The 26,390-nt window shown below is 38.2% G+C and overlaps 1 protein-coding gene across 3 annotated transcripts in view; it reads left to right on the forward strand.

Moving 5' to 3' along the window:
* ZFYVE9 (zinc finger FYVE-type containing 9) overlaps nucleotides 1–26,390 on the forward strand; it is a 199,929-nt gene that overhangs the window by 41,183 nt on the left and 132,356 nt on the right. For 2 of the 3 annotated variants that reach the window (XM_032844102.1, XM_032844104.1), the window contains exon 2: nucleotides 20,504–20,609. The gene's annotated coding sequence lies outside the window, so the exon portion shown is untranslated. Of the gene's footprint in view, nucleotides 1–20,503; nucleotides 20,610–25,708; nucleotides 25,788–26,390 lie in introns of all 3 variants that reach the window. The other variant, XM_032844103.1, reaches the window with a different exon arrangement.

Genomic DNA, 26,390 nt, shown 5'->3' on the forward strand with positions numbered 1-26,390 from the left:
TTTTTGCTATTGAGTTGTATGATTTCTGAATATATTTTGGATATTAATTCCTTTTGGATATATGATTTGCAAATATTTTTTCCCATTCAGTAGGCTGCTTTTCATTTCATGGATGGTTTTTTTTGCTGTGCAAAAACTTTTTAGTTTGATGTAGTCCCACTTGTTTATTTTTGCTTTTCTTGCCTTTGCTTTTGGAGTCAAACTCAAAAAATCATTTCCAATGTCAAGGAGCTTATTACCTCCTATGTTTTCCTGTAGGAGTTTTATGGTTTCAGGTCTTATGTCCAAGTCTTTAATCCATGTTGAGTTGATCTTTGTATAATAGGTGTCTGGTTTGATTCTTTTGCATGGGGCTGCCCAGCTTTCCCCACACCAGTTACTGAAGAGACTGTCCTTTCTCCATTGTATATCCATGGCTCCTTTGTTGTAACTTAATTATTAAATATGTGTGGGTTTATTTCTGGATTCTCTGTTTTATTGATCAATATATGTGTTTTCATGAAGGTATTATACTGTTTTGATTATTATAGGTTTGTAATATAGTTTCAGATCTGGGGAGTGATTCCTTCAGCTTTGTTCTTCTTTCTCAGGAGTGCTTTAGGTATTTGGGGTCTTTTGTGGTCTGTACAGATTTTAAGATTCTTTGTTCTAGTTCTGTGAAAAATGTCATTGGAATTTTGATTGAGATTGCATTGAATCTGTACATTGCTTTGAGTGGTATGGACATCTTAGCAGTATTCTTCCAACCCTTGAGCACAGAACATCTTTGCATTTATTTGTGTTATCTTTAGTTTCTTTCATTTGTGTCATATAGTTTTCAGAGTACAGATCTTCCATCTCCTTGGCTAAGTTTATTCTTAGGTATTTTATTCTTTTTGATGCAATTATAGATGGGCTTGTTTATTTAATTTCTCTCTCTGATAGATTGTTATTAGTGTATAAAGTGCAACCAATTTCTGTATATTAATTTTCTATTTTCTGATACAGAATTCAATTATTTACTGAGTTCAGTTATTCTAATTGTTTTTTGGTGGAGTCTTTATTTTTTATTTATTTTTAAAGATTTATTTATTCATTTGAGAGAGAGCACAAGAGTATGCATGTGAGAGCAGGGCAAGGGACAGAGGGAGAGAAAGAGAATCTCAAGCAGACTCCCTGCTGAGTGTGGAGCCAAACAGACCACCTGTTCCTACAACCCCATGATTACGACCTGAGCCGAAATCAAGAGTCAGATGCTCAACCGACTGAACCACCCAGGCACCCCATTTTTTGGTGAAGTCTTTAGGGTTTTCTATATATAGTGTACTGTCCTCTGCAAATAGTAACAGTTTTGCTTTTTTTCTTTCCAATTTGGATACCTTTTATTTCTTGATTAATTTCTGTGGCTAGGACTGTTGAAGTGTTGAGAGTGAGCATCTTTGTCTTGTTATTAACCTTAGAGGAAAAGCTAAAAATTTTTAGCTTTGTTGTTGAACATGTTAACTGTGGGTTTTTCCGTATATTGCCTTTGTTATGTTAAGGTGTGTTCCTTTTGTACCCACTGTTTTGAGAGTTTTTGTCATAAATGAATGTTGTTTATGTGGTATATTACATATTTTGTCTAATATAAGTATTGCTACTCCAGTCTCTTTTCTTTTCCATTTGCATGGCCTATCTTTATCCATCCCTTTACTTTCACTGTGTGTATCTTTTTTTTTTTTTTATTGTTTTTTATTTGAAGGGGTGTGAGCAAGAGAGCACAAGTAGGGGGAGCAGCAGAGTGAGAGAGAGGGAAAGACTTCCCATGAGCAGGGAGCCTGAAATGGGGCTTAATCTCAGGACCCTGAGATCATGACCTGAGCTAAAGACAGAGGCTTTAACCTCCTGAGCCACTGAGGCGCCCCACCCTGTGCCTTTTTTAAGAAAAAGACTTATTTTATTTTTAGAGAGTGGGGGGAGGGGCAGAGGGAAATATATAGAGAGAGAGGAATAGAGGGTCCCTAGCAGACTGCCTGCTAAGCAGGGAGCAGGAGGCTTGATCTCACAATCCTGAGATTGTGACCTGAGCCAAAATCAAGAGTCGGATGCTTACCTGACAAATGACCCAGACAGGTCACCCCACCCTATGTCTTTTGACTGGAGAATTTAGTCCATTTACATTTATTGTAATTATTGATAGGTATGTACTGATTGCCATTTTGTTTATTGTTTTCTGGTTGTTTTTGTAGTACTTCTCTGTTCCTTTCTTATTCTCTAGATACCTTCCCCTGTGGTTTGATGGTTTTCTTTAGTGTTCTGTTGGTGTTCCTTTCTTTCTTTCTTTTTTTTTTTTTTTTTTTTTTTTTTTTTTTTTTTTTTTTTTTTTTTTGGTATCTCTTGCAGGTTTTTATTTTGTGGTTACCATAAAATTCACATATATCTACATAAATATATAGCAATCTATTTTAAGCTGATAGTTGCTAAAGTTTGAATGCATTCTAAAAGCACTACATTTTTACTCCTCTCATTTTGTGATTTTGTTGTCATATTTACATCTTTTAATTTTGCATATCCCTTAACTACTTATTGTAGTTATAATTGATTTTACTGTTTTTTGGCTTTTAATCTTCAAACTAGCTCTCTATTTAAATTTTTTTTTTTTTTTTTTTTTTTTAAATTAAGCTCTGTGGAGGCTCCTGGGTGGCTCATTTGGTTAAGTGTCTCTCTCTGGCTCAGGTCATGATCCCAGGGTCCTGGGTTTGAGCTCCATGTCAGGTTCCCTGCGCAGCAGGGAGTGTGCTTCTTTCTCCCTCTCCCTCCTGCTCTATCTGCTTGTGCTCTCTCTCTCTTTCTGTCAAATAAATAATTAAATAAAATCTTAGAAAACAAAATAAGCACTATGCCCAACTTGGGGCTTGAATTCACAACCCTGAGATGAATAGTTGCACTTTACCAACTGAGCCAGCCAGGAACCCCCATACTAGTTTTTTTTGTTTTGTTTTGTTTTTTTTAAGATTTTTTATTTATTTATCTGACAGACAGAAATCACAAGTAGGCAGAGAGAGGAGAAGGAAGCAGGCTCCCTGCTGAGCAGAGAGCCCGATGCGGGGCTCGATCCCAGGACCCTGGAAACATGACCTGAGCCGAAGGCAGAGGCTTTAACCCACTGAGCCACTCAGGCACCCCCCCATACTAGTTTTTTAAGTGGCTGATCCATTGCCTTTACCTTTTATTTGCTTTTACTAGTGAGCTTTCTTTCATAAATTTTCTTATTTCTAGTTGTGACCTTTTCTTTTTTGCTGATATAAGATCATTTCACATTTCTTGTTCTTTTCTTTCAAGATTTTATTTATTGGGGCGCCTGGGTGGCTCATTTGGTTCAGTGTCTGCCTTCAGCTCAGATCATGATCTTGAGGTCCTGGGATCGAGCCCTGCATCAGGCTCTCTGCTCAGCAGGGAGTCTGCTTCTCCCTCTCCCTCTGCCTCTTCCTCTTCACTTGTGCTCACCCACTCTCTTGCTCTGTCTCAAATAAATAAAAAAAATTTTTTTTTAAGGTTTTATCCGTTTATTTATTTGAGACAGATCAAGAGTGAAAGAGGACAATCGGGGAGGGAGAACAGCAGAGGGATAGGGAGAAGTAGGCTCTCTGCTGAGCAGAGAGTCCAGTGCTGGGCTTGATCCCAGGACCTCAGGATCATGACATGAGTGGAAGGCAGATGCCCAACCAGCTGAGCCACCTAGGTGCCCTTAAATAAGATCTTAAAAAAAAAAGAGATTTTATTAATTTTTTTTTTATAGATTTTTATTTATTTATTTGAGAGAGAGACAGTGAGAGAGAGCATGAGTGAGGAGAAGGTCAGAGAGTGAAGCAGACTCCCCGCGGAGCCGGGAGCCCGATGCGGGACTCGATCCCGGGACTCTAGGATCATGACCTGAGCCAAAGGCAGTCGTCCAACCAACTGAGCCACCCAGGCGTCCCGAGATTTTATTAATTTATTTGGGAGAGAGAGAGTGGTGGGAGGGAGGGATGGGAAGGAAGAACCCTCAGAGGCCAATCCCACAACCCTGAGATCACAACCCTAGCTGAAAACAAGAGTTAGATGACAAACAGGTGCCCCCGTTTTACATTTTTTGTATGCTGATTTAGTGGGGGTGATCTCCTTCAGTTTTTGCCTATCTGGGAAACTCTATTTCTCCTTCACTTCTGAATGATAATCTTGCTGAGTAGAGTATTCTGGGTTGTAAATTTGTTGGGAGTTTTTTGATTGGTGATTCAGTCTCCTTACTAGTAATTAGTTTATTTCTTCATGATTCAGTCTTAGAATGATGTATATTTAGAGAATCTTATCCCATTTTTTTCTAGGTTGTCCAGTTTGTTGGTGTATAATTGTTCATAGTGGTCTCTTTGATTATTTATATTTTATGGTATCATTTGTAATGTCTTCTCTTTCATTTTTTATTTTATTTATTTGAGCCCTCTCTCTTTTTTTGTTGGTTACTCTGGCTGAAGGTTTGTCAATTTTGTTTATTCAAAGGACCAGCTTTAATTTCATTATCTTTTTAATTTATTTTTTTAGTCTCCATTTATTTCTGTTCTGATTTTTATTATTTCATTCATTCTACACATTTTTCTTCTCATTTTTCTTCTTTTTCTCCTCATTTTTCTTCTTTTTCTCCTTCCTTGAGGTATAAAGCTAGAATTGTTTAACTGACATTTTGCTTGTTTCTTGAGATAGGCCTGTATCACTATGAACTTCCCTTTTACAGCTGCTTTTTCTGCCTCCCATAAACTATATTGTGTTTCATTCATCTCAAGGTTTTTAAAATTTTCTCTTTTCATTTCTTTTTTGACCCTTGTTTAGTTCTTTTGAAAGATTACTTTATTGCTGAATGGAGAATGGATTTGGGGAGGAGGGAGCAAAAATAGGTATGAGAGAAGGAGGGAGGGGAAAATAAAAAGAAAAAAAAATAGGTATAAGAAGATCACTGAAAAGATTATTACAGTAATCCAGATATAGGTTAATAGGGGCTTGGACCAAGGTAGTGATTGTAGACAGAGTAAATGGATTTTCATCAATTTTAGGAGATGGTTGAATGTTGATTTTGAGTATCATTGAGAGAGAGAGAGATACAGAATGACTGGGTAGATGATTATATAGGGAATGAGAAGAAACACTAATTAATGTCAGAGTAGATACACTTTACTGAGTTTGAGATATCTGTGAGATACGGAGACATGAATAGGCACTTGTATAGAAAGGCTTAGAACCCAGAGAAGAGGTCTGAAGTGGATAAAAGGGAATTGGAACTTGTTAACAGATGGTGTTAAGACAATGGTAGTAGATAGAATTCCCTTAAAAAAGAATATAAATCAAGTGCCAGAGTTTTGAACTGTGCTGCTGAGGGTAAAGTATATGTCCTCTGTGTAGTCGCCTGGATGCAGCCCACCACGGCCATACCCTCCCTTGAAGAGCTGGACTCCTTTAAGTACAGCCACCTGCAGAACTTGGCCAAGAGTCTGGGTCTCTGGGCTAACCTGAAGGTGTTGTCAAAAGCCTTGAAAGCGCACTTTAAAGATGAAGCAAAAAAAGAAAATGGGAGTCAGGATGGAAGTCAAACTTTTGCATCGTCTTTTGATGAGGCTGAGATGCAGATCAGCAGCCAGGATCAAGCTGAGAGGGAGCCAGTTGTCCATGTCACCAAAACAAGGAGAAGGTGCAGGACACAGGAACCCTGACTTTCAGCAGGATCATTCAGAGATAAAAATAAGTGATCACACTGAATTCAAGAATCAAGAGAAGCAGGAAAACCAGGATCTCAGAACTGATGCAGAAATTCCTTCACCACCAGATGAGAGCCAAGGAGAGGAGAATGTGGTTTTCTCAGGAAAAAGAATAAATGGTAATGAAGATTCATAGGTACCTTCAGAAAGAAAGAAGCCTCTCTACACAGATGGGTTTTCTAAACCTGGAAGAAGTAAAAGAACTGTAAGCACTACTCCAAACTTTAAGAAGCTTCATGAGGCTTGTTTTAAGGAGATGGAGTCCATTGATCAATATATTGAGAGAAAAAAGAAACATTTTGCATAATTTTAGCATGGACTTGTTTCATCCAGCTTATTTGTTCCTCTAGAAAATCTAGTGGTCTTAATAAAACAGAGCCATATGTGTTGGTAATGGCATAAATTTTCTAAGTTAAAGTGTTTTGTTACCTATGCACGTTTTTCAGATCACTTGGTGTATTTGCCATCTATCACTCCATATATTCTTCAAAACTTGATAGCTCGTTCTAGCCTTACTTATTTAAAAATATACAGGGCCATACTGAAATCTGAGGATCACTGCTTCAAGGATCAATACCCTCTGTCAGAGGTACATCTTACTTTATGAAAAAGACTAGAGTTGCTTAGCATCATAGCCATGTTTGTTGCACCTCAGTGGTGCTTCTGAGCTTTGTAGTGATTGAGATTTTCCTAAATGTTTTCTCATGGTGCCAAAAAAAAAAAAAAAAAAAGACAAGGGGTGCTTGGGTGGCTCAGTCGTTACATCTGCCTTCTGCTCAGGTCATGATCTTGGGGTCCTGGGATTGAGCTCCGGATCGGGCTCCCTGCTCAGTGGGAAGCCTGCTTCTCCCTTTCCCACTCCCCTTGCTTATGTTCCCTCTCTCTCGATGTCTCTCTGTGTCAAGTAAATAAAATTTAAAAAAAGAAAAAAGGAGGACTGAGCGCAGAAATTTCAATATTTAAGATTGTGTAGAAGAGTCAGGAAGGAAGGTGAAAGGAAGGAGTCAATGAAGTAGAAGAAAATCAGAATTTTTAATGACAGGTAAGTCACAGGAAAACTTTTATAAAGGATGAAAATGTGATTCACTGTAATTGAATGTTGCTAAGATGGGGAAAGAGCCATAAAAAAGTGGGGGGCAAGAGTGGGAGGTGAAGAGGAGACAATGAGAGTATATTAACTCGTTTGAGATTGCATTTCTTTTGAATGTGAAGGGTTCACTATTTGAAAGTTGAGGTGTAGTGAAATATCTGGTGGAGAAGTATGGGTATATCTGGTGAATCTGTGGCTCTGGAATTTGAATGAGAGGTGAGGTTAGAGAAATCTGAGAGTTACTCATACGGAGCTGGTAGATGAAAACTTTTAGAAGAAAAGGGAGCCAAAGATAGAACTGGGAGAGACCTACAGTTAGAAATTTTCTTTAGATTGTCATTAAGTAATATCATGGTATTCATAATTTGCATAAATAATTTTAGCATGGACTTATTTCATCCAGTTTAGTTGTTCCAAGCTTTGGCTGAGACAATTCAGGTTTTGCTCTTCTTAAATTTGACATTGTTAAAAACAAGATACAATACTCTGCTCACAAAGAGTTGTCAAGATAAGAGAATATATACATAATATTTAGTTTTACCTCAAGTATTAAGAGCCTGCCAGTTTGGCTAGTTTTCCAGTAGTTGGTATTTTGTGAAATACATCATTTGTAGTTACTGGATTAGTAGTGAGTTACAATCCAGTTTTATATATACTCTTCTTATTACTGTTGGTGCATGCAAGTTGTGGTATACAAATTGTATCATTCTGTTTACTACCTGGAATGATTGAATGATTGAAAAGATAATGCCCTCCTCCTTTTTTTTTTTTTTTTTTAAGATTTTATTTGTTTGACAGACAACAAGAGAGGAGGAGGAGTGGGAGGTGCCCCCAACGTCCTCCTCCTAATTAATTTGTCTTTTGTTTATTATCTACTTGTAGATTATAGAATATGAGTTAGTGTCTGACTTTGTAATTTTTGGTATGCTATTAAGGTTGAAACTGTGATTTTTGGGATGCCTGGTGGCTCAGATGGTTAAGCGTCTGGCTTAGACTGAGGTCATGATCCCAGGGTTTAGGGATTGAGTCCCGCATTGGGCTCCTTGCTCAGTGGGAAGCCTGTCTCTCCTTCTTCCTGCCGCTCCCCCTACTTGTGCTCACTTGTTCCCTGTCTCTGACAAATAAATAAATAAAATCCTAAAAAAAAAAAACCACACAAAAAAACCTCCTGTGATTTTAACATTGTTTGTCTCATTTTATATCAAACTATTGGGATATATCTGTTAAGAATCTTGTTGCAAGTTAAAGCTTGCTTAAGAGAAAAAGGATGTAAGGATACGAAGATATTTCACAGAACCCAGAGATAGGTGTTGGAGCTGTATGTCTTTGGAACAGTGTAGAAGGGTCTGTAATTCATTCAGTTTAGATCAGGAGTGCACACCTGGTTAATAAACTGGTGAGGTTGATCAGTTTTCCTGGAACATGGCATTTAATCTTGCAATAAAAATTTATGTGTGTGCATGAGGTGAGAGGGTGGGCAACTCTAGGATTCTGTTAGCAAATATAATCTAAAAGATATGTATTATCTAAAAATTCAAGGTATGGACTTGGGCTAATACAGAATTAATATAATGATTCCAGTCATGGAACAAAAATCTCTGTGCTACTTTAGGGATGTTGTATATCTGAATAGTTTCTGGCCATTTATCATATATACACAAATTCATCTATGTGGTCTTGAGTCTTGTTACTGCAGAGACGAGAATTGTACATGTTCCTTGTTTTAGTGCTAATCTCAAATAGATTGCTGTTTTAGAGTTTCAGTGGAGATACATATATATTTGATACATGTGTTATCATCACATTCCCAAATATTTGTTAAACTGCACTTTTTTGTTTAGTGTGTACTATATGAAAACAGCCACCTGATTCTAATAGCTCTTGACTGAGAATTGAAAAGTTTGTGAAAGATGCCGGATTGATATCCTGGAAATTGAAACCTTGTGTGAATGTGGGGTAGCAACAATGACAGCTCCCAGATCCTGCTCTCTTAATGTACTTTGATGTGCAGGAATAAAGCTCTTCTCAAAGGTTATCGAATTTCTTTTTTCTGCCACTGAGAGTGAAAATGTTGATATTCAAATGGTTTTTTTAAGGATCAAATATATTTAGCCTTTTCAGAAAGCTTAACTATCAGTTACTTTTTTGTTCATGTATTTTTTTTCATTGTTCAGACTTGAGTTAATCACTTAAGATCAATGGCCCTGATGGATTATTAATTGTATAAACAAACACTGGCTAGTATTATGGTTCAAATCATAGTCTGTCTTTCTCTTGTAATTCTTGCACAGAGATAGCTTTTTTTTTTTTTTTTAAGATTTTATTATTTATTTGACAGAGATCACAGGTAGGCAGAGAGGCAGGCAGAGAGCGGGGGGAAGCAGGCTCCTTGCTTAGCAGAGAGCCCAATGTGGGGCTCAATTCCAGGACCCTGAGATCATGACCTGAGCCGAAGGCAGAGGCTTACCCCACTGAGCCACCCAGGCACCCCACACAGATAGCATTTTGATATGAATAATAATAGCTACGATTTATTGAGCACGTTTGTATGAGATGTCAGATCAGATAAAGAGACACTTTATATAAATTCATTGTTTTTCATCATTAAAACTGTCCTGCAAAGCACAGTTTTCATATAAAGTATAAATACACTGAGACTTGGATAGGTTAAGTAACTTGCTTAAAGCAACCCCAGCCGGTTTTTTTGTTTTGTTTTATAATATTTTATTTATTTATTTGACAGAGACAGCGAGAAAGAAGATACAAGCAGGGGGATTGGGAGTGGGAGAGAGAGAAGCAGGCTTCCTAACAAGTGGGGAGCCTGATGCTTGGCTCAATCCCAGGACCCTGGGATCATGACCTGAGCCGAAGGCAGATGCTTAACTGACTGAGCCACCCAGGCACTCCAGCCCCAGCTGTTAAGTGTGAGAGCATGAATTCAAACCTGGATTTGCCAGAGTCCTGTACCATTGCTCTTTCACCAAATTCCACTGACTCCGCATAAAAAAGTTTCATTTGGCTTAAGCAGCGGAGAAGCAAGTCTATTATGTATTGGTAATGGTTGATTTAAAATTCCAGTCCCATGGACGTTAAGGAGGGCATGTGATGTAATGAACATTGGGTGTTATCTAAGACTGATGAATCACTGAACTCTGTCTCTGAAACTAATAATACACTATATGTTAATTAATTGAATTTAGATTGAAAAAATAGTTTAAAAAAAGATTCCTTGTAAGGAAAAAAAAATCCAGTCCCAGTTCTGCTAGATATTCCATTGTCATATTCATAGATACTCTTTTTTTTTTTTTTAAGATTTTTTTATTTATTTGACAGACAACCAGGCAGAGAGGCAGGCAGAGAGGGAGAGAGGAGGAAGCCGGCTCTCCGCTGAGCAGAGAGCCCGATGCAGGGCTCGATCCCAGGACCCTGAGATCATGACCTGAGCTGAAGGCAGAGGCCTTAACCCACTGAGCCACCCCGGCGCCCTTTCATAGATACTCTTGAGTCACACTTTCCTTTTTTAAAAGATGAGTTGTGGGGTGTCTGGGCGGCTCAGTTGGTTGGGCATCTGCCTTCTTCTCAGGGTCCTGGGATCGAGACCCACATCAGGCTCCTTGCTCAGTGGGGAGTCTGCTTCTCTCTTTGCCCCCCACGTGTGCTCTCTCTCTCTCTCTCTCAAATAAATGGACGAATTATTTTTTTTAAAATAAGTTGTTAAACTAATATCTCTCTGAAGAGTTGTGATTATGGATAGAAAGCCTTGATAAAACATAGTTTAAGTTTGAAATGTTCTTCAGTATACAAATTCCTCATTTTATGTTGGCATTAACAGACTTTGAAATAGTAGGTACATATAAGCCTTAGTAGTCTAGGCACAACTCTGGGATCTTTTGTATGGTAAAATTTCCTAGGTGGAAATGCTTTGAAAGTTAGTCCTTTAGTTATTTTACTTTGTATCACAAGTGGTTAGTGACTTACTCTATGCCAAATACTGTGTTATGTATCATGAATACAGTGATAAATAAGACAGAAGCAGTCCATATCCTGAAAAACCTCAATAGCCTGAAAGGGAGAGAGAGTTTTTAAAAATTCATAGTTCACTTGTTAAGTGCTATGATAAAGGATGTCAAAAGCTGTAGAAGAAAGAAGGGACACCTATTTGAGACCTAGATCAGAAGAAGGGTTTCATAGAAGATGTGATACGTAGGCTAGTAAGGTAAAGAAGTAAAAATTAGTAAAGTAACAGTGGAAGGGCACAGTATTCCAAGCCTAAATAATGTGTGGAGGCCTGGTTTTTTTGTTTGTTTGTTTGTTTTGTTTTCATAACAGTTTTATTGAGATATTATTGACATACCACAAAATTCATTCTTTTTAAGTATATATTCAGTGGTTTTCAGTATATTCAAAGAGTTGGGCAACCATTACCACTATCTAATTCCAGAACTTTTTTTTTTTTTTAAGAAAGGGAGAGGGTAGGGGTAGGGGGAGAGGGAAAGAGAGAATCTTAAGCAGGCTCCATGCCTAGTGTGGAGCCCTACTCAGGGCTTGATCTCGTAATTCTGAGATCATGACCTGAACCGAAATCAAGAGTTGGATAGTTAACCGACTGATCCACTCAGACACTCTCAGAACATTTTTTACCACATTGAAAAGAAGCCCTGTATGTATTAGTGGTCATTCCCTATTCTTTCCTCTCCCTATTTTCTGGCAGCCACTTATTTAGTTTCTGTCTTTAAGGATTTGCCTATTCTGGACATTTCATATAAATAGAACCATTCAGTGTGTGGTCTTTTGTAACTGGCTCCTTTCATTTAGCATAATATTTTCTTTTTCTTTTTTTTTTTTTTTTAAAGATTTTATTTATTTGATAGAGGGGGAGAGAAAGCATGTACAGGGGGAGTGGGAGAGGGAGAAACAGACCCCAGCTGAGCAGGGAGCCCAATGGAGGGCCTGATCCCAGGATCCTGGAATCATGACCTCAGCTGAAGGCAGATGCCCAACTGACTGAGCCATCCAGGCTCCCCTAGCATAATATTTTCAAGGTTCATCCATACTGTAGCATGTATTAGTATGAGCACGTGTTTTGAGGAATGGAGATGGGCAAGATTAAAAGTTCAATTGATTAGTATAACCAGTGCATAGAATAAGAATTTGAGAATAGAGAAAAGGTGTCATACTAAAGAAATAAGCAGAAACCAAATCAGATGCAACTATGTTTTAGATTTACGGACTTTATTCTAAGGGCAATAGGGTACCACTGAATGGTGTTAAGTGCAAATATAATATAATCAGATTTGTGTTTTGCATTTGCATAGAGATTAGGCTAGCTGGACACAAAATGGGGGCAGGATGGATAGTTAGGATTCTTATAAAAATCTGGGCAACAGGAAGATGTGAGATATGGCAGTGGAAATGGAGAGAAGTGGATGGATTTGAGAGATTTAAAAGGCAATATTGGTAAGACTTGGTGTTAGACTGAATGTAGAGGTGGAAGGAAGAAGAGAGGTAGTATCTAAAATGGCATTCAAGGCTTTGAGTTGGTCAGCAGACCAATGGCACATAGATGCATTATGAGTTGGTTAACTAGATAGGTTTCAGGGTGCTGATCTATGAGGAGTTCTAAAATGGCACTGGAAAGCTGATGAGATGAAAAATGCATTTACCAGAACTCTTAATAGAATATTGTATGTTGTTTAGAGGAAAACTTTGATAAGTTTCCATAAAAGAAGGTGAGATCCCCTCCCTCACCTAGCTTCTTGCTTGAATAATGAGGTAGTTCCTAAACTGTACTCTAAGAAGCTCAAAGGCTGTTTTATTGAGTGGGGCAAATTTGAAATCAGAGCTGAATAGTTCAGTAGAGGAGAGGCTGCTATCACTGTGTCTTCTTTTTTTGCCTATACCTTTTATGGTTCTTACCCTTTCTTTTAGAATATTTATAGAAGATTGGATTGAAGAGTATCAAATTGGGGTGCCTGCGTGGCTTATTTGGTTAAGCATCCAACTCTTGATTTTGGCTTGGTTCATAATCTTAGTGTTGTCAGATTGAGCCCAGCTTTGGGCTCTGCTTGAGATTCTCTCTCTCCCTCTCCCTCTGCCCCTTCCTCCCTTAAAAAAAAAAAAAAAAGGTATCAAATTACTAACCTGTTACATGTATCTATTGCTGTGTAATAAATTATACCCAAACACAGTGGTTTAAAACAACGAGTTGATTATTATCTCTTCTGTTTAGGGATTGGCTAGTCTCAGCTAGGTGGTTCTCACTTAGGGTTTTCATGAAGTTGTAGTCAGAAGTGGCTGAGTCATGCTTGAGGCTTGTTTGTCTTGAGGCTTGCTCATTCAAATATGTAAAGGTTCATGGGCAAAATCACCTACATGTGGCCTTTCCCTGTGGTTTCTCTAGCATGATAATTAGATTCCAAGAGTGAATATCTCAAAAGGACCAGGAAAAAAACTGTTACCTTTCATGTCCTAGCTTTGAAAGTTACGTTGTATTCTTCCTGTTTTGCTCTATTTGTTGAGGTAGTCATGAAGTTCTGCCCATGTTTAGAGGAAGGGGACGTAGATTTTACCACTCTGAGAAGATCATGTGGGATGGGAGATATTGTAGTAGGTGTCTTTGCAAATATAATCTGCCTAAATTGAGGGTCTTGTATAGACTAGGATAGGGAACAAAGGAAATGACTTTGGAATATTGAATGCAATTTTGTACCTATCGAGTGTAACTCCCTGTCATACTTACTGGTGAAAATGTTAAGAAGTTTGGTTACTAAGCAGTTACTGACTTTGATCTATGGTAAATAGTATTAATCAGAGCCAAGATAGGGAACAGTATTTAACTGAGAATGTTTCTAGTTTATCCTTTATATTTTCATATTTTTTTAAAGATTTTATTTATTTATTTGTCAGAGAGAGAGAGAGATCACAAGCAGGCAGAGTGACAGGCAGAAGCAGAGAGAGAAGCAGGCTCCCTGCTGAGCAAGGAGCCCGATGTGGGACTTGATCCCAGGACCCTGGGATCACAACCTGAGCCAAAGGCAGTGGCTTAACCAACTGAGCCACCCAGGTGTCCCTTTCGTATTCTTTTTTATCCATGGCCAGGATTGTGGAAATTACGGAGTCTTCCCTAGTTAACAATGGTTTGACTTGTGATTTTTTTTTTTTTTTTGACTTTAGGATCATGTAAAAACAGTACACATTCAGTAGAAACCATACTTCAAATTGTGAATTTTGATTTCTTCCCAGGCTAGTGATATGTGGTATGATACTGTCTTGTGATTCAGGGCAGCAGCAGTGACCCATGGCTCCTAGGCAGCCATGTGATTGCAAGGGTAAAGAGTGATACACTTAAAACCATTCTATACCCAAACACCCATTCTGTTGTTTTTTTTTTTTTTTTTTTTTTACTTTCAGTACAATATGCAACACTTTATTATAAAATAAGCTGTTAGATGATTTTGCCCAGCTGTAGGCTAATATAAGTGTTCGGAGCATGCTTAAGGTAAGCTAGGCTAAGCTATGATGTTTGGTAGGTTAGGTGTATTGAATGTGTTTTAGACTTAAAATTTTCAACTTACGATTATTTTATTGGGACATAATTCTATCGTAAGTTGAAAAAGATCTGTATTACCTTCGTAAATCTCTTCTGTTATAAACATGTCCACATCAGAGATTCCTATAAATCGCTTGCATTTTATATTTTAAACATCTTTATTCCTGTCATTGCCCTTATAGGTTTATTTAAAAAAAAAAAAAACTTGGTTTGTAAATTTTAGATGATTCTTCTTTCTCTTTCCCCATATATAGTTAAAATTGTAATCTTCTGTTATATATCCCAGAGAGATATTCTTTTAAAATCCTTGTCTTTCCTGTTTCCTTCCTTTTTCAGTTTTCATATTTGAAAGTAAAATTTAAGTAGCTTGGGATTTTTTTTTTTAAGATTTTATTTATTTTAGAGAGAGCCAGGGAGAGGAGCGGGGTTGGGGGGCGGAGAGGAGCAAAGGGGGAGGGAGAGATGGGGGAAAGGATCTCATGCTGAGCCTGGAGCCTGATGTGGGGCTCCATCTTAGGACTCTGACATCATGACCTAAGCCAAAACCAAGATTTGGATGCTTAACTGACTGAGCCACCCAGGCACTCCTAATTTGGGTTTTTATTAATTGACATTCATGTATCCTTCATATTCTTTCCTGTTATTAGCAAATAATAGACATTCATTCCAAGAAAAATTAGGACTATAAAAGATTGAAAAAAATGTAAATCACCCAAATACTACCAAGAGATTTTTTTATTATATTTTGCTGTATATTTCTTAAGACTTTTAGGTTTTGGGGGACCACCTGGCAGTGGAGTATGCAACTCTTAATCTTGGGGTTATAGGTTTGAGCCCTATGTTGGGTAGGGAGATTGCTTAAAAATAAAATCTTGAAAAAAAAAACTTTTAAGTTTTCCCCAAATATGGAGTCTTACAATTTGTACCATTTTATAAATGGCTTCTTTCAATTGACATGTAGATTTTCCCAATATTTTACTATTTTAACATCAATTTAACAGTTATTCTGTATTTTTCTATTTATCCCATTATTTCCTTAAGGTAAATCTCTAGAATGTAGTTACTGTGTCAAAGTGCCTGAATTATAGAGTAATGATAAAATTTCCCAGTTATTGTGGCTGATTGGCTCAGTCAGTAGAGCATAGGACTCTTGATCTCCGGGTTGTGAGTTCAGGCCCCATATTGGGTGTGAAGCCTACTTAAAAAAAAAAAAAAAATTATCAGTTATATAAATCCTTGTCCCTTTTTCCCCCCTCTTCCACTAGAGAATTCCCTGTTTTTGTTTTTCTCTTGCATGTTTTGCTTACTGTCTTTATCCTACAACACACACATTCACAGATATTTATCAGAGTGAAAGAAATCTTCATCATGAAGTTAATTACTTAAGTATGGACTTCATTAATTTCATTTGATTTACCTTTTCACGAAACATTTGTTGAATACTCTACTGTGCCCTGGGTTACAGAGAATGAAGACATAGTCTTTGTTCTCAGTGAACTGACAGTTCAGTGGGGGAGGTAGACAGGCATACTGACAGTGTAAATTAATTTGGTAAGTGCTGCCATTTCTGGAGAGAAGGCATGACATGAGTATAGGATGACTCTTCTAAAACAGCCTATAGAGAATCAGGGAAGGCTTCCCAGGTTGTATTGAAAGTGAGTTTGAGTTGAACCTAGGTAATGCACATTAGCTAGGTAAAGAAGGGTGGCAAAAGTGTCTCAATATAGGCACAGAACATGCAGTGATAGAGAAGCATGAGAAAGGATCTCACAAGAAATATGGGTATTTTTGTGTGATTGGAGTTTAGGGAAGTAGTGGGAGAATAGGTTGGAAAAGAGGCAGAGACCAAGTTCTGAAAGGATCTCTATTGCCATACTAAAAATCTGGACTTCATTCTTGGGGGAAGAGAATAAGGGAATTTATTCATTAGCTAGAAATGCACAATCAATCTGGGTAGTATTCATGGTGACAAATGAAGATGCATCACTGACATCTAGAGATGTCCCATTAAGTAGGTTCGAGATAGGAGGGGGATAAGGTGAGGACTGATGAGGGCTTAAAATATGGCAGTTGTAGAAATAGAAGGAGGGAGATATAATTAGGAGGTATTTATTTGGAATCCTTGTCATGGGAGATGTGTTCTATGCTATACTTAATTCAATAATCCTGGATATTTTGAATACTTGCTCTATATGACAACACTGTTGGCATCTTGGGATGAAAGGATAAATAAAGGGTTTCCTGCGTTGAGTGGTTTATTGTGTAGTGGAGTGCAACAGATCATAAAGGGAGAAATCACCATGCAACGTGAAATGTGTTATAAATGTATTCTGAGGACATAGAGAACTAAGTGATTATTCATTTCACTTTAGGAGGTGATATTGAGCAAAATCTTGAAGGCACTCTGTGAAATTTTTTTTCTGTGTATCTTGAACTGTATTTAAAACATTTTTTTTTTTAAAGATTTTATTTATTTATTTGACAGATCACAAGTAAGCAGAGAGGCAGGCAGAAAGAGAGGGGGGAAGCAGGCTCCCTACTGAGCAGAGAGCCTGATGTGGGGCTGGATCCCAGGACCCTGAGATCATGACCTGAGCCGAAGGCAGAGGCTTTAACCCACTGAGCCACCCAGGCGCCCCTGTATTTAAAACATTTTATACTGTATTTTATGTCTTATATCTCTCCAGTTATTAAACTTCTTTTGTTCCTTCCAAAAACCAATTCCATAATGCCAAAAGGCAATGAAAAAGCTCTACCGTAAAGCGCTCATTCTAGGCAAAATGTACTAGATTCTTAAAAAAAAAAAAAAAAAAAAAGAGGCAAAAAAAAGTACTAGATACTGTTTCTTTTTTTTTTTTTTTTAGGATTTTATTTATTTATTTGACAGAGATCACAAATAGGCAGAGAGGCAGCCAGAGAGAGAGGGGGGGGGGGGAAGCAGGCTCCCCACTGAGCAGAGAGCCCGATGTGGGACTCGATCCCCTCCATCCTAGGACCCTGGGATCATGACCTGAGCTGAAAGCAGAGGCTTTAATCCACTGAGCCACCCCGGCACCCCTAGATACTGTTTCTTATCCGGAAAGCATGTTTTTAGGTGAGGTGAGGGAGGCACTACTTGTTACTTGTCTATTTATCTCTCCCATTGTTTTTCTAAACTATTTATCAGTTTATTTACTAGGGCATTGGCAACTTTTAAGGCTACTTTTCGGAAAGAATATAGTATTATATTCCATTATGTGTTCTCAAAGATAAGAATGGAGACTTGTGGCTCAATAGGATGGATTGATCTCCCCCCCATCCCCCAACACACTTATTTTCTTTCTTCCCTAAAACTCCACTGAATGATAGGAAGAAACAACAGAAAAGGAAACAGCATTGGGTGGGAGGTTTCAGTGAATGGAAAAAGTAAAATAAAGGTCTTAGAACTGAAGAAGCAATACATTGTGGAGGGAGATGTGATGAGAAGTTAAGTGTATACCCCCATAGAACCTTAGGGAAACTTGTGCAGGCTCTAGGAATCTCTAAAGGCTTAGGTGAGGTTTAGTGCTGAAAAAGAAATTGGTTGGAAGTATGTACAAGAAGTGGTTAGATACGCTGGTATTCTGCCATAGTTTATGTAGCCAAGTAATGTTATTCTTTGTCCTGCAGGAAACTTAAAGATTTATTTTTTGAAAGAATTGAATTATGAAAGCTTTGAGCTGAGGGATTCCAGGCATATCAGAAGATAGGAATGAGGCACAGGGTTGAAAGTATATTGACTAAGGGAAATGTAGTGTGAAGTCGCAAATGTGAAATTGAGAGCAGTCTCTTCCTTGTGCGATTTTCCTCTAGACACATTTAAGCTTCTTGGGGTAATGTATGGAGTTAGGTAGGCAGTAATTTAACCAGACTTAAGGCTTTTCCAGCTGAGGCTAAAGGTAAGAGGGATAAAATTCCAGAAGAAAAAACCGTGATGTTTGAGACAGTTATATAATATTATTGGACTTGCCTCACACATCAAAACAGATACACACATAAAGGATTTGACTTTGAATCTAGAGTTAATTTTATTTGTTAAAAAAAATCTTCAGTTAAATAGTTTAATTAAAGGTGAGGGCCTTACTTTTGTCTCATTTATTTTGACCTTGGTACTTTTCATCATGTAGCCATTTCCTATTTCTCATATGGTTTTGTTCCTTATTTGATAGATGTAAGCGTGCTTCTGAGTATCAACAGCACCTCTTATTTAGAATGTAACATACATATTTTTTTCAAGTTCTCAAGATTGGAAAAAAAATTTTTTAAGATTTATTTATTTATTTGACAGAGAGAGAGAGAGAGAAAGAGAGATCACAAGTAGGCAGAGAGGCAGGCAGAGAGAGAGAGGGAGAAGCAGGCTTCCTGCTGAGCAGAGAGCCAGACATGGGGCTTGATCCCAGGACCCTGAGATCACGACCTGAGCTGAAAGAAGAGACTTAACCCACTGAGCCACTCAGACGCCCCTGGAAAATCTTTCACCAGTGGTTTTCATGCCATATTTTTTATTGGCCTCTGAAAACTTGAATTTTAGCTTTTTTTTTTATTCTCCATTTTTTAATAAGTACATCATTTTCACCTCAGGTAATGGAATTATATTTGCAATAATGCCAGGAAATTTTTTTTAGTTCCTATTATCTTTAAAATTAAGTGATATTCATTAGGTCATATGTAAGATACTTTCCTGTTCTGAAATGCTCTGATTATTTGTTAGATATTTTATATGGATAATGTTGGGTCCGTAATCAAAGGAGCGAGACTGATACAAAGCGAAGGTCAAGCAAAGCTTTATTTCTTGCCAAGCATCGAGAATCAAACAGACCGGCCGGGGTGTCTCTTGCAAAGAGGCAACCTGTCTCTGCCTTCCAGACTAGCTTTTAAGGGCAAAGGCCGTGTGGTTGGGCCTGGCCACGCACAGGTGGCCAATGAGATTGTAACACACAGAGAAAGCTGCACAGTCATGTTAGGTCAACGTAAGTGACCAATTGAATCAATTGAATTACAATTTACCCTATAGTAGATATTTGAACTAGCCTATCTCCTTGGTCAGAATTGGCGCCCAAAAGGCACCCAAAGGGCGGGGCCCATACTCCTTGGTAGCTAGGGAGACAGTATGCGCCCCCACTGATTGGATACCTCCACCTGGCCTGCCCACCCTTGTATTTGGGCTTTGTTTCCTGGGACTGGTTTCTGGGACTTGTTTTTAAGTAAGTTCTGGGGGGGGTGGGGGGGGCAAGGTCAGTTTAAATTTTACTGCATAAACAACAAAATCACTGTTTAACTGGATGGAGCTGCTCTGGCTAAATAGGCCCTTACAGATAATATGAGATTTTTAATTTTATTCTGATTACAATTACTAATCTTGTTCAAGACTAAATGAGGCTCTTACAGAGTTTTAAATTATCTCTTAGCAGCTACAAAGGTATTTAAATTGGACTATTGTAACTTCATGGATATTGTCATATATTCAGAAGAAGGAAATAACATTTGAAGAAGCTTTGGCAGCTTTATTTTTTGCATACCTCTGACAGTAAAGGTTAATATTGGGCTAATAGAGTCATTGCTTCTAAACAGTGGAAGAGGGCTGGAATCATACGAGATTCCATTTGTAGGGAAAACAGTTGTTTGGCAATAAAAATCTCAACGGGAAGCCTCTGAATCTCAATTTAAGGATTCTGTATGTACAGAAAAAAAATCCCACATCCTGGTAAAGCAGCAGTTTTGCTAGCTTTGAATTCTTGGAGGGCTTATTGTAATACAAAATAAGTGGTATTTTTATGAATTAATGTAGTTAAAACCATTGGGTAGAAAGTGTCTGCCTTTAATGTTTCACTTTGTATTATCCATGGAAAATAAGAAATGTTAAAAAAATTCTTAACTGTTTATTGAAATGTTTAACTTTTGGCCTTTTTACACGATAAAATGTGACTGCTGCATTTCATGCTGGCTAGGTCTTTGAATCTGAAGATGTAACTGTAATTTATTATTTAAGCCCATAGTTTTTATTTGTTTGGCTATGATAGGTTTATATGGAGAAAATTAGGGCTTATTCCTTCTGCAAATGTAATGAGCAATGTGTGTCTTTTTTTTTTTTTTCTTTTTCTTTAGGATCAAACAGAACATACTGAATCAGCAGGACTGGCTGGTGGTGCGGCAAGCATCATGAGTAAGCACAGGGAAGTCTGTTCCGTATCACGTGTGTAAGGGGAAAAAGGTAAGAAAACCAGTGTTCTGTTTCTATTAGAGATTGAACTTAAGAAAACAACTCAATCTATAGGAAATAATGCTTATGTATATATGCTGTTTGCTTCATTTATAACATTACCTCTTGTTAAATCAAGAGTGTGGTCTTAAAAAAAGACTTGACTTAAATCCAAAGCAAAGGGGTATTTTTAAATTACTGTCAAATTATGTCAAAAATTATAATTTCTCTGCCAGTGCTTGGTTTTTCCTTTTGGAGTCAACTTCCATTTTCAAAATAGAAAGGTAATTTCAGCATGAAAAAGAACATGGATTTGGGACGCCTGGGTGGCTCAGTTGGTTGAGCGGCTGCCTTCGGCTCAGGTCATGATCCCGGCGTCCTGGGATCGAGTCCCACATCGGGCTCCTTGCTCGGCAGGGAGCCTGCTTCTCCCTCTGCCTCTGCCTGCCTCTCTGTCTGCCTGTGCTCACTCGCTCTCTCTCCCTCTGTCTCTGACAAATAAATAAATAAAATCTTTAAAAAAAAAAAAAAAGAACATGGATTTGAGCAATACTGTTAAGAGAAAAAAAACAATTAATCTTTATTATTATTATTTTTTTAATTAAAAAATTTTTAAGATTTTATTTATTTATTTGATAGAGATCACAAGTAGGCAGAGAGGAAGGCAGAGAGAGAAAGGGAAGCAGGCTCCTGGCCGAGCAGAGAGCCCCAGGTGGGGCTCAATGCTAGGACCTTGGGATCATGACCCTCTGCTGAAGGCAGAGGCCTTAATCCACTGAGCCACCCAGGCGCCCCAAATCCAATTAATCTTATTTCTATTTCTTAGTCATCATGTAAGAGTTAAACAATTAAAGCTAATTTGGGGGCAGGGAATCAAATATAAATTTAATTAAATTATTTTACTTTGTATTTTTAGACTAACTGTGAAGAACAACAATTTCCAATAGAAAATTGGAAGTATTTTACTAATTCTTGTAGAGTAGGAATCATTGATTATTTTTCCCTGACTAGGAATCATGTTTGATTTCTTTCAGGTCTTACAATTACTGAAGGGGTAGAAAATGGTGATGGGGGTGGAGGCTATGTGGGTGGGATTAGTTTCAGAAACTGATTATGCCATTCACTAATGGCATGTTGCATACTCTGGCTGAGTTCTTTGATTTTTTTCATGTAAGCTTTGAGGATGGAGGGATGGGTCTAACTCTGTGATACGAGACTGAACTCCTTTTCTCTTTAGTTGAGAGTCCAGCAGAAGGGCACTCAGTAGTGCCTTCTCCATCAAAACTTCTGGGCCTGCAGCTGGAAGAGTAGTTCTTGTACCCTAACTACCTCATGTGAGGGTGTGTGAAGGGAGTGCCTTTTTCTGCCTTTACTGGGCAAAATCTTATTCTTCAGGGAATACCTTTTTTTTTAAAGATTTTATTTATTTATTTATTTATTTGAGAGAGAGAGAGAGAGAGATAGTGAGAGAGGAAACACAAGCTGGGGGAGTGGGAGAGGGAGAAGCAGGCTTCCTGCTGAGCAGGGAGCCTGATGTGGGGCATGATCACAGGACTCCAGGATCATGACCTGAGCTGAAGGCAGACGTTTAAAGGACTGAGCCACCCAGGTGCCCCCAGGCATTACCTCTTTAGGAAGTTTTCAAGCCACTGCAAAAACTATCAACAGTAATAAATAGTAAATAATTAGGGGTAATCAGTTATTAGAATATTTGTCATAGTAGCCCAGAAGTACACCCTCATCTCAGTCTGATTTAGCTTTACCTCTTCTTTGGCTCCATAGTACTCAGTGTATATATCAATTGGCACAATGTTTTTTATTTTAAGTTTACTTATCCATCTCCCCTATAAGATATTAGGCACTGTTAGGTCAAGGACATTGTCTTATTTGTCTTGTAATCTAATGACTAGGACAGTGCCTGAAACATAGTAGAGGCTCAGTAATGTTTGGTACAGGGATATACACATGTTCATTATAATTAGTAGATAGCATAAAGAGGACGTACCAGTAAAGAAAACATAAAGGGAACAACCAGATCAGTGCTTTAAAAGTGGCACCCCCTAAAACTGAGATTCCAAGAGAGTGTCCAAAAGGACTCTATAGTCCTGGAGCATGTGACTCTTGATCCTGGGGTTGTGAGTTCAAGCCCCACATTGAGTGTGGAGCCTTCTTAAAATAAATAAATTAATTAATTAATTTAAAAAATGAATCCTGAGGTAGTATTTAAATCCTCTGGGAGATGTAGCTTATGCAGTGAGAAGACTGTCCCTCTCCCAAGCCCTCAGGAGACCTCAGGTTTTTCCTTAGAAAATGAAACTAGGGGACCTGGGTGGCTCAGTGGGTTAAAGCCTCTGCCTTCAGCTCAGGTCATGATCCCAGGGTCCTGGGATCGAGCCCCGCATCGGGCTCTCTGCTCAGCAGGGAGTCTGCTTCCCCCACCCTCCCGCCGCCTACTTGTGATCTCTGTCAAATAATAACTAAAAATCTTAAAAAAAAAAAAAGAAAAGAAAATGAAACTAAATATGCTCAAGACTTATGGACACTATACATTACAGATCAAGGATGAGGCACCATAGTGAAAGCTGAAGGATTAAGGGAAATTGTTTATATTGAAAAGTGAGACTCTTCCCCTCGCTCCTTCTTCTACTTTTCTTTCAGAAGGTAATTGTCTGGTATTACATGTTGCTACTCCCTTATAGAAGATTATATGAGTCTTCTGCAGAGTCTAAAGAAAACACTTACCTATACTGGCATTTAGAGGTCTCCCATGAAATTGCTGTGTTCCCACCTGATCACCATGCAGTGGAAGCCACCTGGTTGAGAAGCCAAGTATGCAGATCTTGCAGTTGGCTTTTAGTATTTCCATTTATTCAATAAATAGGCATTTTGGAAAAGGATCCAATGAGAAAGAGACCAAAAGTACAAAAGAGGAGCTTGAAGTAAATAATACTGGAAATAGAAGAAAGTTTGAGAAAAAAAAAAAAAATCAACAAACAATGGGTAATTAGTAATTGCATCGGAGAGGTAAGAGAAGAAATCGTATTCATGAAATAAGATGCTATAAAAATTATTAGAAAAAGTGCTCTGGACATTTAAAATATGATAGACACTTGGTGCATTTAAAAAAATTTTAAACTATCTCAAGCTTATAGGAAAGTCACAAGTACAAAGAACTTTTTTCTCTGAACCATTTGAGAATAAATTGCCAGCTGCATGTGCCCCATCCCCTTTGAAACTGTGTTTCTGGCAAATAGGAACATTCTCCTACCTAACCACAATACATTATCAAAATCAGGAAATTAACTCTGATTCATTATCACCATCTAATTCTCAGATCTTATTCAAGTTTTGCCAGATGTACAAATAATGTCCTCTATACCAAGAGGATCTAGTTTGGAATCATATGTTGTATTTAGTTGTCATGTCTCTGTAGTCTCCTTCTCTTTGGAACAGTTCCGCAGTCTTTGACTTTTCTTGACCTTGACACTTTTGAAGATCGCAAAACAGTTATTTTGTATAATGTTCCTCAGTTTTGGTTTGTCTGATGTTTCCTCCTGACCAGATTCAAGTTATGCATTTTTGTGGGAATATCACAGAATTGGTGCTACTTTTGTTTTTTTGTTCTTGTTTTTGTTTTTGTTTTTCCTTCTCAAAGATTTTATTTATTCACTTGACAGACAGAGATCACAAGTAGGCAGAGAGGCAGACAGAGAAAGAGGGGGAAGCAGGCTCCCTGCTGAGCAGAGAGCCTGACTTGGGGCTCAATCCCAGGACCCTGGGATCATGACCTGAGCCGAAGGCAGAGGCTTCAACCCGCTGAGCCACCCAGGTGCCCTGCTACTTTTGTTTTTAATTAATACATATTATTTTTTTTAGAACAGTTTTAGGTTCATAGCAAAATTGCACAGAAATTAAAGGGCGTTCCCATAACCCCCTGACTGCCCCCACTCACTACCTCACCTCTCCCGGTATTGACATTGTTGTGTCCTTTTCATTGCAGCCTGTCAAAGAGCACAGATTTCCATTTGACCCATTATTGATGATGCTCACTTTGATACTTGTGTTAGGTGGTGTCTGCCAGGCTTTGCTGCTCAAGTTACTCTTCTTTTTTTTCCTTTGGTAATTAGTATTTTTGCGGGGAGGAACTTTGAAGCTATTAAATATCCCTTCCTCATCACACTTGGGATTCATTCATTCAGAGTGCAAAGACTCATGGTTCTCTTTTTTATTCAGTGGGATATAATCCATTGATATCATTATTTATTTTGATTTTCTTTATTTAGCCTGTGGGAACTCTTTCAGGCTGGTTTCTGTGTCCTTTTGACATGTCCCCATCATTCTTAGAACACATACTTGCTTTCCAGGATATAAGATATTCAAAATTGTTCTTTTTTTTTTTTAATTGAAATATCATTCACATACCATAAAATTGATTCTTTTAAAGTGTGTGGAGTCCAGTGGTTTTTGTATATTTACAGAACTGTGCAGTCAGTCATCACCACTGTGTAGTTCCAGAACACTTTTATCATCCCAAACAGAAATCTTCTATTCATTAGTAGTCATTTCCCATTTTCCTCCAACCCCCCCACCCCCGCCCCAGGACCTGACAATCATGAATTAATTTTCTGTTTCTATGGATTTGTCTATTCTGGACAGTTCATACAAATGGAATCATATATAGCTTTTCTGCTTCTTTACCTTAATATTTCCAAATTCATTCATGTTGTAGCATATAGCAATACATCATCTATTTTTATTGCCCTATAATATCCCACTTTGTTGGATATTGCCCTATAATATCCCACCATCCTACACTTCCTTCATGCATTTATCAGTTGATATTTGGGTTGTTTCCACCTTTTGGCTGTTGTGAATGATGTTGCTGTGAGCATTTGGGGATGAGTTTTTCTGTGAATATTTTTCCATTTCTCTTGGGTATAAACCTAGGAGTGGAATAGCTATGCCATAAGGTAACACTGTTTAACTTTTTGAGAAACTGCCAAACTATTTCCCAAAGTTGCAGCAGCATTTTACTTTCCTTCTAGTAATGTGTTAAGAGCTCATATTTCCCTATATCCTCATCAAAGCTCTTGTATTTTTTTCTACTCCAGCTCTGGAATCAACCATTTCCCCATGGAACCCTGCTTCCTTTGCATGGATAACATACTTGGAAACCAAATCTGGTGTGAGGTACATGCTTATAGCTACTTGAAGTAGAGGTGGAGTTTTGCTTCTCCAAGATCCTGTGCACAGAGCTAGAGAATATGCACACACACACACATTTACATCTGTATCTGTTGTGTGTGAACACACATACACTGACATCTGTATCTGTTGCGCATGACGCATACATTTACATCTGTATCTATTGTGGGTGGACACACATACATTTATATCTATATCTGTTGCTATAACTATTGATGTTTCTTGCAGTCTGTGAGTTCATACTTATATCTTAAATTCCAAACCAACACTGCAGGGTTCTTTCTGGTTGTCACCTTTTGTGCATTTAACTCTTTTCTCTAACAGTGAGAAACATTGCCACTGTTGCCCTTCACATAGTCACTTATTTGATCCATCTCTACACGTAACCAATCTCCTATCACCTTCTCCTTCCCCTGGCCCTTCTATCTTGCTCAGGCTCCGACCTGCCACTCTGGGTGCACTCTTACATCTCCTCACCCCTCCTGCCTATGGACTCTTCTTATCCCCAGGCCAGACCATCCCGTTCATGTGGATGCCTTCCTTACCTCTCTTGTGCTCTGGCACCCCATGCTGCGCTGTCCTTCTGCA

Source organism: Lontra canadensis, unplaced genomic scaffold, assembly GCF_010015895.1.
Source record: "Lontra canadensis isolate GAN:19392208 unplaced genomic scaffold, GSC_riverotter_1.0 scaffold148, whole genome shotgun sequence".
Classification (NCBI taxonomy): Eukaryota; Metazoa; Chordata; class Mammalia; order Carnivora; family Mustelidae; genus Lontra; species Lontra canadensis.